The sequence below is a fragment of the Rana temporaria genome (genome assembly GCF_905171775.1).
Source record: "Rana temporaria chromosome 10 unlocalized genomic scaffold, aRanTem1.1 chr10z, whole genome shotgun sequence".
Lineage (NCBI taxonomy): Eukaryota > Metazoa > Chordata > Amphibia > Anura > Ranidae > Rana > Rana temporaria.
This window is the reverse complement of record NW_024404487.1, coordinates 23,795-37,465: the sequence shown is the minus strand read 5'-3', so window position 1 is coordinate 37,465 and position 13,671 is coordinate 23,795. Positions and strand designations below refer to the sequence as shown.

Sequence of the window (13,671 nt, the reverse complement as noted above, 5' to 3'; positions counted from 1 at the left end):
TGTAGGTGTCGAAAATGACCCCGAGACTTTTGACTTTGGAGCTAGGGGTGAAGATTTGGCCCAGAATGGGCGGGGGTGTCCAGGTTGTAGCCAGTTGACTCTTGCGACTGGCATGAAACAGGAGAAGTTCTGTTTTGGAACTGTTGAGTTTAAGATAACTCTTAGACATCCAGTTTTCTATCAAAGAGAGGCATGTCTCTAGACTGAGATGATGATCCTTTATGTTGCAGATGCGAAAATACAGTTGCGTATTGTCTGCATAAGAGTGATAGAGTAGTTTTTTGCTACTGATAATATCAAAGAGAGGGCGAAGATAGATGTTGAAAAGCACCGGTGACAGGGGAGATCCTTGGGGGACTCCGCATGACACAGTGCGCCTCTCAGATATGAAAGATCCCAGTTTAACTGTTTGTGATCGGTTTTCCAGGAAGGAGGAAAACCATGGTAAGTCACCTTCTGCGACTCTGGCTACCTCAGCCAGTCGCATCAGTAACAGTTTGTGGTCTACCGTGTCAAAGGCTGCGCTTAGGTCCAGCAGAACCAGGAGACAAGATTCTCCTTCGTCTGCGGCCTCAAGGGCGTCGTCCCATATTTTGAGTAAGGCCGTTTCTGTCCCGTGTCCGGGACGGAAGCCTGATTGTAATGGATCAAGTAGATTATGGGTATCTAGATGCTGTTGCAGCTGTTGTACCACTACTTTCTCCATTATCTTAGAGAAGACATTTAGGCCTGTTATGGGGCGGCGGTGAGTTGGGTCCTTGGGGTCGAGGGTGGGTTTTTTCAAGATGGGCTGGATTGTGCCCTCTTTCAGCAGGGAGGGCACTATGCCTTCCTTAAATGACTGGTTTATAAGCTGCGTGATAGGTGGTGCCAGGATGTCAACACATTCCTTCAGCAGTTTAGTGGGGATGATATCATTGGGCGCTGTGCTGTTTCGCAAAGTACTGATGATAATTTTTGTGGCATCGATGGAGATCGGTTCCAGAGTGAACTTTGTTGTCTGTGGAAAGTTTCTTTGGGTGTTATGTGGTGGGTTGAGGGGGGTATTGTTTTGCAGAATGCTTTCCCGGATTCTCTCAATTTTGTTGATGAAGAAATCCGATAATTCATTGCAAAACTCTTGGGTGTCTGAATTGGGAGCTTCAAGACATCCTGGATTCATGGTCTGGGTGACCATCTTGAAAAATCGAAAAATGTTGTTTCTTGGCTTTGAAGATTTCTTTATGATATTTTCTTGTTATTGCCTTGTAGATGATGAGGTTTTCCTCTGAAGCACTTCTTTTCCAGGCGGCTTCCGCCCTTCTGCGCTCTTGCTTCAGTAGTGACAGCTTGTTGTTGAACCAGCCGGACTTTTTTTTCCGGATGCAGGCTTTGCGTTTCGGTGCTACTAAGTCGTCTGACTGTAATAGGGCTGCACTTATGGCATCCAGTGTTTCTGAGGCTGTTTGATGTGGATGGATTGTTTTGATTTTAATTCCCAAGGTAGATTTGAAGAGTTCCGAATGGAGCTTCTTCTGCGATCTAGTCCAGTGTGTAGTCACCGGCTTGGGTGCTTTTATCTGTGGGGGAATTTTGGAAATTATAAATGTAATTGCATGGTGATCTGTCCATGGCAATGGTTCATTTTCCAAGATGCTTATTTTCAAATTTTGTCTGAAAATTAGGTCGAGCGTGTGACCTGAAGTATGTGTTGGCCCGCATATAAGTTGCTGTAGCCCTAACCCTTCCAGGTGGTCAATACAGGTGTCAGCAACGGGGTCCTGTGAGGAGTTGGCCCAGAGATTGAAATCCCCGAGCAGCAAAAGGCGTTTGCTGTTAAGGGTGTAAGTGGAGATAAACTCCGTTAATGATGAGAACCACACTATGGTCTGTGCTAGTCACATTTAATGCGGTATAGATATTGACCCGGATTTACAAAGTGTAACGGACCTATGAACTATTCTGAGCTCAAAGGGTTAATTGTAGAGTGACTTTTTCCACTGCTGAATGCTAATATTCCCTTTGCATAGCTAATGGACTCTCCTTTGTGTAGTTACAGCCTCCTGTCAGGTGTATGCCGAGGGGATGATGTGTGAGGGGGTAATTGTTTTAAAGGTTAATTGAATTCTATTGTCTGATCAAGTCATGTTAAATGTAAGAATGTCATTATTTCAAAACATGTGTATTGAAGCTCCCCCTGTGTGGGGGGGGGGGGGGGCGGAGAGTGTCATTGTTCATGTAAGTTTTTGTAACCATATAAGAAGTGAGGTGAAATGTGAAAATAAAGACAGTCTTGTTTGACCCTTTAACGTAGCCTTGTCTCGTTCGTGAAGGGGAATTCTCTCTCTCTCTCTGGATCTATTGGACGGGGATACCGGCGGTACTTGCATATCGCAGCTTGCCAGGGAAAAGGACTTCTCCAACGGCTGAGACCCTCTCCCTAACTGGGTAGCCGTTACACAAAGCACTTACGCCAACGTATCTCGAGATACGCCGCGTAAGTCTAAATATGCGCCGTCGTATCTATGCGCCGGACTCCAAGATACGCCTGAAAACAGGCTTTATCCCACTGACGTAACTTTCCTACGCCGGCGTATCAGGGGCACATATTTACGCTGGCGCTCCCATTGATTTTCGATTCAAATATGCAAATTTGTGAAATACGGCGATTCACGAACGTAGATGCGCCCGGCGCATAATGTACGCGGTTTGCATAAAACTTATGTCCGGCGTAAAGTTATTCCCCATATAGGAGGCACAACTCATGCAAAGGTATGGACCAGGGAACACAGCCGTTGTATTTTACGTCGTTTACGTAGTACGTGAATATGGCTAGGCGTAGGTTACGTTCTCGTCGTAGGCAGTGATTCGACGTATCTTAGGCAGTTGTTTCGACGTGATTCTGAGCATGCGCACTGGGATGCGTCCACAGGACGGCGCATGTGCCGTACGTTATTCGTATCTTTATGACGCTCAGTCCTTCATTTACATGGGGTCATGCCTCATTAGCATGGCTCACGCCCACTTCCACCTACGCTGGCTTACGCCAAGGAAACCCAGCGTAGATTTGAGAGCGAGTGCTTTGTGAATACTGTGCTTGCCTCTCTGCGCTGCGTCAGCGTAGCGTATATTCGATACGCTACGCCGGCATAAATATGCGCCGATGTATGTGAATCCGGGCCATTGTATATATTGGGCTGGATTCAGGTAGATCGGCGCATCTTTCTGCCGGCGTAGCGCATCTCATATGCATCTCATAAGGCAAGAAGAGTATTCACAAAGCACTTGCTCCCTACGTTGCGCCAGCGTAACGTAAATTATTCGGCGTAAGCCCGCCTAATTCAAAGTAGGTGGACGGTGGGCGTGATCCATTTAAATGAACCGTGACCCCATGCAAATGATGGGCCGAACGAACGGCGCATACGCCGTCCCGTGGACGCATCCCAGTGCGCATGCTCAGAATCACGTCTAAAATACTCCATAAGATACGTCGAATCACTGCCTACAACGTGACGTAACCTACGCCCAGCCCTATTCACGTAAACGACGTAAAATATGACTTCTGTTCCCTGGTCCATACCTTAACATGACTTACCCCTGCTTTATGAGGCTTAACTTTACGCCGGACGTAAGACTTACGTAAACCGCGTATATGAATACGCCGGGCGCAAGTATGTTCGTGAATCGGCGTATCTCCCTCATTTGCATATTTGAATCGTAAATTAATGGAAGCACCCCTTGCGGCCAGCGTAAATATGCGCCGACGATACTACGGCGTAGGAAACTTACGTCAGTCGGATGAAGCCTAATTTTAGGCGCATAGATACGACGGCGCACATTTACACTTACGCGGCGTATCTCGAGATACGCCGCGTAAGTGCTACGTGAATCCAGGCCATTGTATATATTTTGGGCCAGATTGAGAAAGACTTACGACGGGCGTATCAGTAGATACACCGTCGTAAGTCCTAATCTGAGCCCGCGCAAATTTAAGCGTATGCTCATAATGAGATACGCTTAAATGTTGCTAAGATACGACTGGCGTAAGGCACTTACACCGTCGTATCTTAGATGCATATTTACGCTGGCCGCTAGGTGGCGTTCCCGTTGTTAAATATGCAAATGAGCAAATACGCCGATTCACGAACGTACGCCAGGCCGGCGTATCTGTTTACGTCGTTTGCGTAAGGCTTACGCCCAGCGTAACGTTACCCCTGCTATAGTGAGGTGCAGCCAATGTTAAGTATGGACGTCGGGACAGACGTAATTTACGTTGTTTGCGTAAGCCGATTCACAATTGAGCTGGGCGTAAGTTACGCTCACATCGCTTTCATTGACAATTAGCAACGTGATTTGGAGCATGCGCACTGGGATTCAGTCACGGCCGGCGCATGCGCAGTTCGTTCGGCGCGGGGACGCGCTTGATTTAAATGATACACGCCCCCTACACGCCGAATTTGAATTCCGCCGGGTGATTTGCGCTACGCCGCCTCAACTTTACAGGCAAGTGCTTTGTGAATAAAGCACTTGCCTGAAAAACTTGCGGCGGCGTAACGTAAATGACATCCGTTACGCCAATATAAAGATCCGCTCTCCTACCTGAATCTGGCCCATTGTGTGTTCATTGTGTTTTTTTTTTTTTTTTTTTTCTGTTGAAAAGCCTGTGGCGTGCAAAACACAACCCAAAAACTCCACCCGGTGCAGGGAAAAATGTGCACACACATAAAGAGTGACATCACAAAAAACTGCGACGGGTGCATCGTCAGTGGTCCTCCGAAAAGGACCCGTCTCTGATCCCCCGGGGCGTTAGGCTCCTGGCAGGGAAAAGAGTAAACTGTGGTCCATACAGCCGAAGCCATATGGACCCATCTTGGTCCAAGCAGCCGAAGCCACAAGGACCCAACATCCTCAGAGGGACTGCCGAAACAGAACCCTCCTCGGTGAGGCTCCCCCGAAGGGAGACCCCATGAGAGCCGGTGAACCTAACCAGAAGGCCGAGTCCACCAACTCCCAAGACTTTCAGAGACCGGCCCGAGGACCAGCACCCTACTCGCCACACATAAAGTGCAAGCACCAACAAAAAGAGTGACAAAACAAAACAACACACGGGGAAAAATAATAAAAGAAAGTGGGGAAAAGGAAGATGGGAAGGTGAGGAAAGTGACCAATGTGAAATACATTGGCCGGCCCTCCGGCCAGGATAAAAATTCCACTGGTCCTAGCCAAAAGGCCCGGCCCAAGCGGCAGGTGTGAAAAGTGTGTTGTGGAGATCAGTGACCTGAAGGTGCCACACGATGAGTGCCCCTCAAACACTCGTGCAATGTATGGCACCCCTGGACTGCCACTCCAGGGGCACAATCTCCACGGGCTTTTCAACGATCCCTAGCCCCCGGTCCGGACCGGCAGCACCCTTCCCAGCCAGGAAGGTGGGAGAAGAGGTCGGGGAGAGCCTACTGACGCAGACTCCACCCACAACCCCTATCTCTCCCACCTAATCACATTCTGTGTTCATTGTGTTATGCTAATTGACACTGTATTGTGTGCATTTCTATTGATGATAGATGTGTGTTGTGAGTTAGCACAGTCTAAAGGTCAGATGTCTGACTTATGTCTACTAAAGGAATGTGTATTGTATAGCAGGTGAGAGAAGCCGGAGTCATGATGTCTGACTTATAAGCTGTAGTTAATTAGCTCATGTTAATTATGTCAGACCTGGTGCCAGAAAGTCTGACTAAAAGATGTGTATTGGAGGCTCGTTAGTAACCATTGTGTGATGTTGTGGGTGGAGTGTGTCATTGTCCATTTGATTATTCTTTTTGGTGTATATAAGAGCCTGCCTTCTCGATAAAGATTGTCTATTCCTGTTGAACCAGAGAACAGAGCAGTGTCTCGTTTCTGGGGAATCTGTATGGGCCATGTTCGTCTGCCGGATTGTGGAGTGTCGATAAGCTGTCTTGGGCTCCAAATGGAATATCGTAAACGGCGTTAACCCCTGTCCCATTTGGGGTTCCGTTACACCATCTTATCTAAAGGCAACTTTTTGCTTCTCCAGACAGACCTGATGTCCAGCCTAAAACAAGCCTCAGTGGGGGTATCCTGTCCACCAGGGGTGACCCTGGTACCCAAGAATGGGATGCTTTGGAAGGACAATAACATTTTTGTACCAGAGAGGTTCCAGACAAAAGTTTAGAGCCTATGCCACAACTATTCGCTGGCCGGCCATTTTGGGGTCCACAAGACGCTTGAGCTGATTCAGCGCATGTTTTGGTGGCCGAGACGAGAGAGAGATTGCAGAGAATACGTTAAATCATGTGCCATCTGTATCCAAAGCAAGTCTGCCAGGACCAAGTCCTGGGGTCTCCTTAGACCACTACTAATTCCTGACAGACCCTGGAGCATGATTGCCATGGACATTGTGGTTGAGCTGCCCCCTTCTGAAGGACATAAGGCCATCTTTGTAGTGGTGGACCATCTATCAAAGATGGCCCACTTAATACCCCTAAAGAACACACCGTCTGCCATGGAGACCGCTCGGGTGTTCATCTGGGAGATCGTAAGACTGCATGGGGTGCCAACAAACATTGTATCTAAAAGGGGGGTCCAGTTTACCTGAAAAGCACTATGCCAAATCCTGAAAATTAAACTTTCCCTGTCATCCGCTTGCCACCCTCAGACTAATGGACAAACCGAGAGAACAAATGAGACCCTGGAGCAGTATATCCGTTGCTTTACCTTGTTTGTTCAGGATGATTGGGTAGCATTGTTACCCCTAGCAGAATTTGCTTTCAATAATGCCAACCATTCAGTCACAGGTCAGTCGCCATTTTTTGCAAACTACGGTTTTCATCCAGTCTTCCTGCCCAACATTATCCCGGAATCTCCAGTCCCAGCGGTACAGAGCACGGTCGAGTTTCTGGGTCGCAATAATAAATTGCTGCAAGAAACTATGGCCCAAGCGCAGGCAACCAACAAGAGGTTATACGACAGAAAGAGGAGAATTACGTCTCCAGCCAGGTGATCAGGTGTGGTTATCCACTACCAACCTCAGAATGGCTTGCCCCTCAAAGAAGCTGGGACCCAGATTTATTGGCGCTTTCCCAGTTAAAAGGAAATTGAATGAGGTCTCTTATGAACTTACCTTACCTGATTCCCAGTGTTCCATGTGTCCCTATTGATGCCCACAGTACCTGATCCCTTCCCAGACAGGGGATCGGGGGCCACCTGCACCTCAAATGATTAATGAGGATGAAGAATATGAGGTAGAGGCTGTCGTTGACTGCAGAAGGAGACGTAACCAACTTCAATATTTAATCAAGTGGAGAGGGTATGGACCAGAGGAAAACTCATGGGAACCTAAGCAAAATGTGCATGCCCAAGAACTGATCCAGGCCTTCTTCTGCAGTTACCCTCAAAAAAGAGCTCTTTTGGGTTATTGTGCCTTCACTGCCAGTGCCTTGCTGTTGTCTTCCCTGCTGCCATCCCAATCTGCAACCACCCGTGTTTGACCCTCGGCCGGTTCTTTGACTACTCTACTGCCTGATCCCAACCTGCAGCCACTCGTGATTGATCCCTTGGCTTGTTTAATGACCACACTGCTGTTTCATCCTGGTCTGTTTATCCGCTATTGGACCCCGGCTTGCTCACACCCTGGTGGGGCAAACTTGAGGACCGCGACCTAGTACTAGCTTGCAGCTAAATCCATCTCCACCATCAGGAGCTCTGGGGAAAACCAGCTAGTACTTAGACTCCGCACCTCAGGGGAGCCTGTGTCATCTGCCAGAAGTTACTGCCTGTATTCCTGTCCTGCCACTGCTCTTGTAATTGGCCTTCGAGCCCGATGCCTGATCGTGACCGTATAACCTGGCCCTAAACATGAAGGCCGCTATAGCAGATGCTCTGGCTCCTTTCAGACAGCAAATCTCGGACCTGTAGCAAGAAGTTCTGTTACTGAAAGGTACAGTACGCCCAGCCCTGGAACCAGCATGTCCTGAGCCATTTGTGGTGATGCCAGAGATGTTTGATGGTAGCCGTGCATCATTCTTGTGCTTCAAGACCCTAGGACCTATGCCATCGATTATATAAAGGTTCGCGCTACTATCAACCTGCTCACTGGACCATTCAAAACATTGGCTCATCAGGTATTACAGGAAAGGAATCCAGTCTTGGACAGCTGGGAAGCATTTATGTTAGCCCTGGACTCTCACTGTACAGTTTCCAAGAAAACCAGGGTTCCCAAGTCTTCTCCTAGCACATGTGGCCTACAGGGACCCCATCAAGGAATACCCTGTACAGATACGACTCCAAGCCATCCCAGTATGTGCCAAGCCGTGAAGCCCTAACACCATAAAGCCTTGGCGTTCCTGTGGATATACACACACCTACCCTGGAAGATGTGGAACCTATGCAGATCGGGGTCATCCAGACCTTGCTGTCTAAAGCTGAGAGAGAGCGGAGGAGAGGCTGTGGCCTTTGTTTATATTGTGGAGAAAGAGGGCACCTTATCTCCCTCTGCCCAACTAGTCCATCTCGGCCAAGGGTTCTTTAAGTGTGTACTATTGGGACTCATCATGCTAACCCTGCTGTTCGGCCTGTGAGCTGCCAAGGTTGCTGTAAGGCCTGTCCATGTCCAATGACACAAGTGGGTTCCCAGACTACGGTGGTCCACGATGCCAGTGCCCCTCTTGAACCCGCAACCAATGCCCCTGTGAAACCCCTACAATCTGGCCTAGAGGGAACTATGCAAACACAAAACAGATCAGTTCCAGTAGTAATTCCACACTCCACAGTGGTAAATGCAGTAACATCACCCTGTCCTGCCAAAGAACCACCTCCTGCACCAGAGACCCCTTCACTACCTCCTGCGAAAACACCTGTTCCTGATACCATCAATACTTCCTGTCCTGCCAAAGAACCACCTCCTGCTCCAGAGACCCCTTCACTACCTCCTGAGAAAACGCCTGTTCCTGATACCATCAATACTTCCTGTCCTGCCAAAGAACCACCTCCTGCTCCAGAGACCCCTTCACTACCTCCTGAGAAAACCCCTGTTCCTGATACCATCAATACTTCCTGTCCTGCCAAAGAACCACCTCCTGCCCCAGAGACCCCTTCACTACCTCCTGCGAAAACACCTGTTCCCGATACAATCAATACTTCCTGTCCTGCCAAAGAACCACCTCCTGCTCCAGAGACCCCTTCCCTACCTCCTGCGAAAACGCCTGTTCCTGATACCATCAATACTTCCTGTCCTGCCAAAGAACCACCTCCTGCTCCAGAGACCCCTTCACTACCTCCTGAGAAAACACTTGTTCTTGATACCATCAATACTTCCTGTCCTGCCAAAGAACCACCTCCTGCTCCAGAGACCCCTTCCCTACCTCCTGCGAAAACACTTGTTCCTGATACCATCAATACTTCCTGTCCTGCCAAAGAACCCCCTCCTGCTCCAGAGACCCCTTCACTACCTCCTGAGAAAACGCCTGTTCCTGATACCATCAATACTTCCTGTCCTGCCAAAGAACCACCTCCTGCTCCAGAGACCCTTCACTACCTCCTGCGAAAACACTTGTTCCTGATACCATCAATACTTCCTGTCCTGCCAAAGAACCACCTCCTGCTCCAGAGACCCCTTCCCTACCTCCTGCGAAAACACTTGTTCCTGATACCATCAATACTTCCTGTCCTGCCAAAGAACCACCTCCTGCTCCAGAGACCCCTTCACTACCTCCTGAGAAAATGCCTGTTCCTGATACCATCAATACTTCCTGTCCTGCCAAAGAACCACCTCCTGCTCCAGAGACCCCTTCATTACCTCCTGAGAAAACCCCTGTTCCTGATACCATCAATAATTCCTGTCCTGCCAAAGAACCACCTCCTGCCCTAGAGACCCCTTCACTACCTCCTGCGAAAACACCTGTTCCCGATACAATCAATACTTCCTGTCCTGCCAAAGAACCACCTCCTGCTCCAGAGACCCCTTCCCTACCTCCTGCGAAAACACTTGTTCCTGATACCATCAATACTTCCTGTCCTGCCAAAGAACCACCTCCTGCTCCAGAGACCCCTTCACTACCTCCTGAGAAAATGCCTGTTCCTGATACCATCAATACTTCCTGTCCTGCCAAAGAACCACCTCCTGCTCCAGAGACCCCTTCATTACCTCCTGAGAAAACCCCTGTTCCTGATACCATCAATAATTCCTGTCCTGCCAAAGAACCACCTCCTGCCCTAGAGACCCCTTCACTACCTCCTGCGAAAACCCCTGTTCCCGATACAATCAATACTTCCTGTCCTGCCAAAGAACCACCTCCTGCTCCAGAGACCCCTTCCCTACCTCCTGCAAAAACACTTGTTCCTGATACCATCAATACTTCCTGTCCTGCCAAAGAACCACCTCCTGCTCCAGAGACCCCTTCCCTACCTCCTGCGAAAACGCCTGTTCCTGATACCATCAATACTTCCTGTCCTGCCAAAGAACCACCTCCTGCTCCAGAGACCCCTTCACTACCTCCTGAGAAAACGCCTGTTCCTGATACCATCAATACTTCCTGTCCTGCCAAAGAACCACCTCCTGCTCCAGAGACCCCTTCACTACCTCCTGAGAAAACGCCTGTTCCTGATACCATCAATACTTCCTGTCCTGCCAAAGAACCACCTCCTGCCCTAGAGACCCCTTCACTACCTCCTGCGAAAACACTTGTTCCTGATACCATCAATACTTCCTGTCCTGCCAAAGAACCACCTCCTGCTCCAGAGACCCCTTCCCTACCTCCTGCGAAAACACTTGTTCCTGATACCATCAATACTTCCTGTCCTGCCAAAGAACCACCTCCTGCTCCAGAGACCCCTTCCCTACCTCCTGCGAAAACACTTGTTCCTGATACCATCAATACTTCCTGTCCTGCCAAAGAACCACCTCCTGCTCCAGAGACCCTTCACTACCTCCTGAGAAAACACTTGTTCCTGATACCATCAATACTTCCTGTCCTGCCAAAGAACCACCTCCTGAAGTTATATTTTCTCAGCCCAAAAGGAACTCCCGTCACAAAAACGAAATTGAAATTTGACTTTAAAATGACCACTGGTGTGTAGTGAATGAGAAGAGATTTTTCACTCCAGCTGTATAGAATGAGTTTGGAAATTGTAGAGAAATGCTGAGATAATGCAATACAATTTAATTCCCCCCATTAGATTTTAGATGACTAAAATTCGTTTTAGTCGACTAAAATCTGCTAGAGATTTAGTTGACTAAATATGACTAAAACTAAAACAATTGCAGAAGACTAACATGGGACTAAAACTAAAATGGCATTTTCATCCTAAGAATAATGCCGATTACACACGGTCGTTTTTCGGCATGAAAAAAAACGTTTAAAATCATCGTGTGTGGGCTTCACATCGTTTTTCGGCTTCTGAAAATGTTGTTTTTCGGGTTGTAAAAAATGATGGTGTGTGGGCTAAAACAACGTTTTAAACCCGCGCATGCCCAGAAGCGAGTTATGAGACGGGAGCGCTCGTTCTGGTAAAACTAGCGTTCATAATGGAGATCGCACATTCATCATGCTGTAACAGACAGAAAGGCGCGAATCGTCTTTTACTAACAAGGAATCGGCTAAAAGCAGCCCCAAGGCGAATAGAACTTCCCCTTTAGAGTGCCGTCGTACGTGTTGTACGTCACCGCGCTTTGTTCATCATTTTTCAAAAACGATGGTGTGTGGGCAACATCGTTTTTAATGATGAAGTTGGAAAAACTTCGTTTTTTTTGGACATGCTGAAAAATGTAGTTTTTTTTCATGCCGAAAAATGACCGTGTATACGCGGCATAAGACTAAAACTAAATCGAAATTTGCTGCCAAAATTAACACTGCAGAACACATGAAAATAATTTTCTGGAAGAAGGTTGAGCCGTCGAAGAAGCCGATGATGTTTGAGATGGATGAGAAGACAATGATGGAGGGAAGGAGTCTCACCACTGTGTGGAGGTTTACCAGACGTCAGCGACCATCCCTTCCGTCTGTACCCTGCAGAGAGACATGGAGGACATACTGAGAAACCACTTCTGCGTCTTCTCTTCACAGAACATAAATTCTACCACCAAAGAGGTGTGACCAAAATAAGGGGTGTGACCAAACAAAGGGGTGTGACCAAATAACCCTTATCCTAACCCTATAACCCTAACCCTAAACTGAACCCTAATCCTAACCCTAAACTAAACCCTGACCCTAAACTGAACCCTGACCCTAATCCTAACCCTCACCCTAAACTGAACCCGAACACTAAGCTGAACCCTTACCCTAAACTGAACCCTGACCCTAACCCTAAACTGAACCCTGACCCTAATCCTAACCCTAAACTGAACCCTAATCCGCAAATAAACCCTAACCTAAATCTTAACTGTAAAATGGACCCTAATCCTATTCCTAAACTGAACTCTAACCCTTATCCTAAACTAAACCCTAACCCAAATCCTAGCCCTAAACTGGTGGTTTGATTGGTGGCTGTGGACGTTGTATACATGGACACAGGGGTGGCTGTGGACGTGGTATACTTGGACAGAGGGGTGGTGGTAGACGTGGTATACTTGGACAGAGGGGTGGCTGTGGATGTCGTATACTTGGACAGAGGGGTGGCTGTGGATGTGGTATACTTGGACAGAAGGGTGGCTGTGGACATGGTATACTTGGACAGAGGGGTGGCTGTGGATGTGGTATACTTGGACAGAGGGGGGCTGTGGACGTGGTATACTTGGACAGAGGGGTGGCTGTGGATGTGGTATACTTGGACAGAGGGGTGGTGGTAGACGTGGTATACTTGGACAGAGGGGTGGCTGTGGACGTGGTATACTTGGACAGAGGGGTGACTGTGGACGTGATATACTTGGACAGAGGTGTGGCTGTGGACGTGGTATACTTGGACAGAAGGGTGGCTGTGGACGTGGTATACTTGGACAGAAGGGTGGCTGTGGACGTGGTATACTTGGACAGAAGGGTGGCTGTGGATGTGGTATACTTGGACAGAGGGGTGGCTGTGGATGTGGTATACTTGGACAGAGGGGTGGCTGTTGGGCGTGGTATACTTGGACAGAGGGGGGCTGTGGATGTGGTATACTTGGACAGAGGGGTGGCTGTGGACGTGGTATACTTGGACAGAGGGGTGGCTGTGGACGTGGTATACTTGGACAGAGGGGTGGCTGTGGACGTGGTATACTTGGACAGAGGGGTGGCTGTGGACGTGGTATACTTGGACAGAGGGGGGGCAGTGAACGTGGTATACTTGGACAGAGGGGGGCTGTGGACATGGTATACTTGGACAGAGGGGTGGCTGTAAATGTGGTATACTTGGACAGAGGGGTGGCTGTGGACGTGGTATACTTGGACAGAGGGATGGCTGTTGGGCGTGGTATACTTGGACAGAGGGGGGCTGTGGATGTGGTATACTTGGACAGAGGGGTGGCTGTGGATGTGGTATACTTGGACAGAGGGGTGGCTGTTGGGCGTGGTATACTTGGACAGAGGGGGGCTGTGGATGTGGTATACTTGGACAGAGGGGTGGCTGTGGACGTGGTATACTTGGACAGAGGGGTGGCTGTGGACGTGGTATACTTGGACAGAGGGGTGGCTGTGGACGTGGTATACTTGGACAGAGGGGTGGCTGTGGACGTGGTATACTTGGACAGAGGGGGGGCAGTGAACG

The 13,671-nt window shown here is 48.7% G+C and overlaps 1 protein-coding gene across 1 annotated transcript in view; it reads right to left on the bottom strand.

The window, feature by feature from the left end:
* LRRC4B (leucine rich repeat containing 4B) overlaps positions 1–12,027 on the bottom strand; it is a 76,641-nt gene extending 64,614 nt beyond the window's left edge. The window contains exon 1 of the mRNA XM_040334487.1: positions 11,949–12,027. The gene's annotated coding sequence lies outside the window, so the exon portion shown is untranslated. The remainder of the gene's footprint in view (positions 1–11,948) is intronic.
* Positions 12,028–13,671: the final 1,644 nt, after the last annotated feature.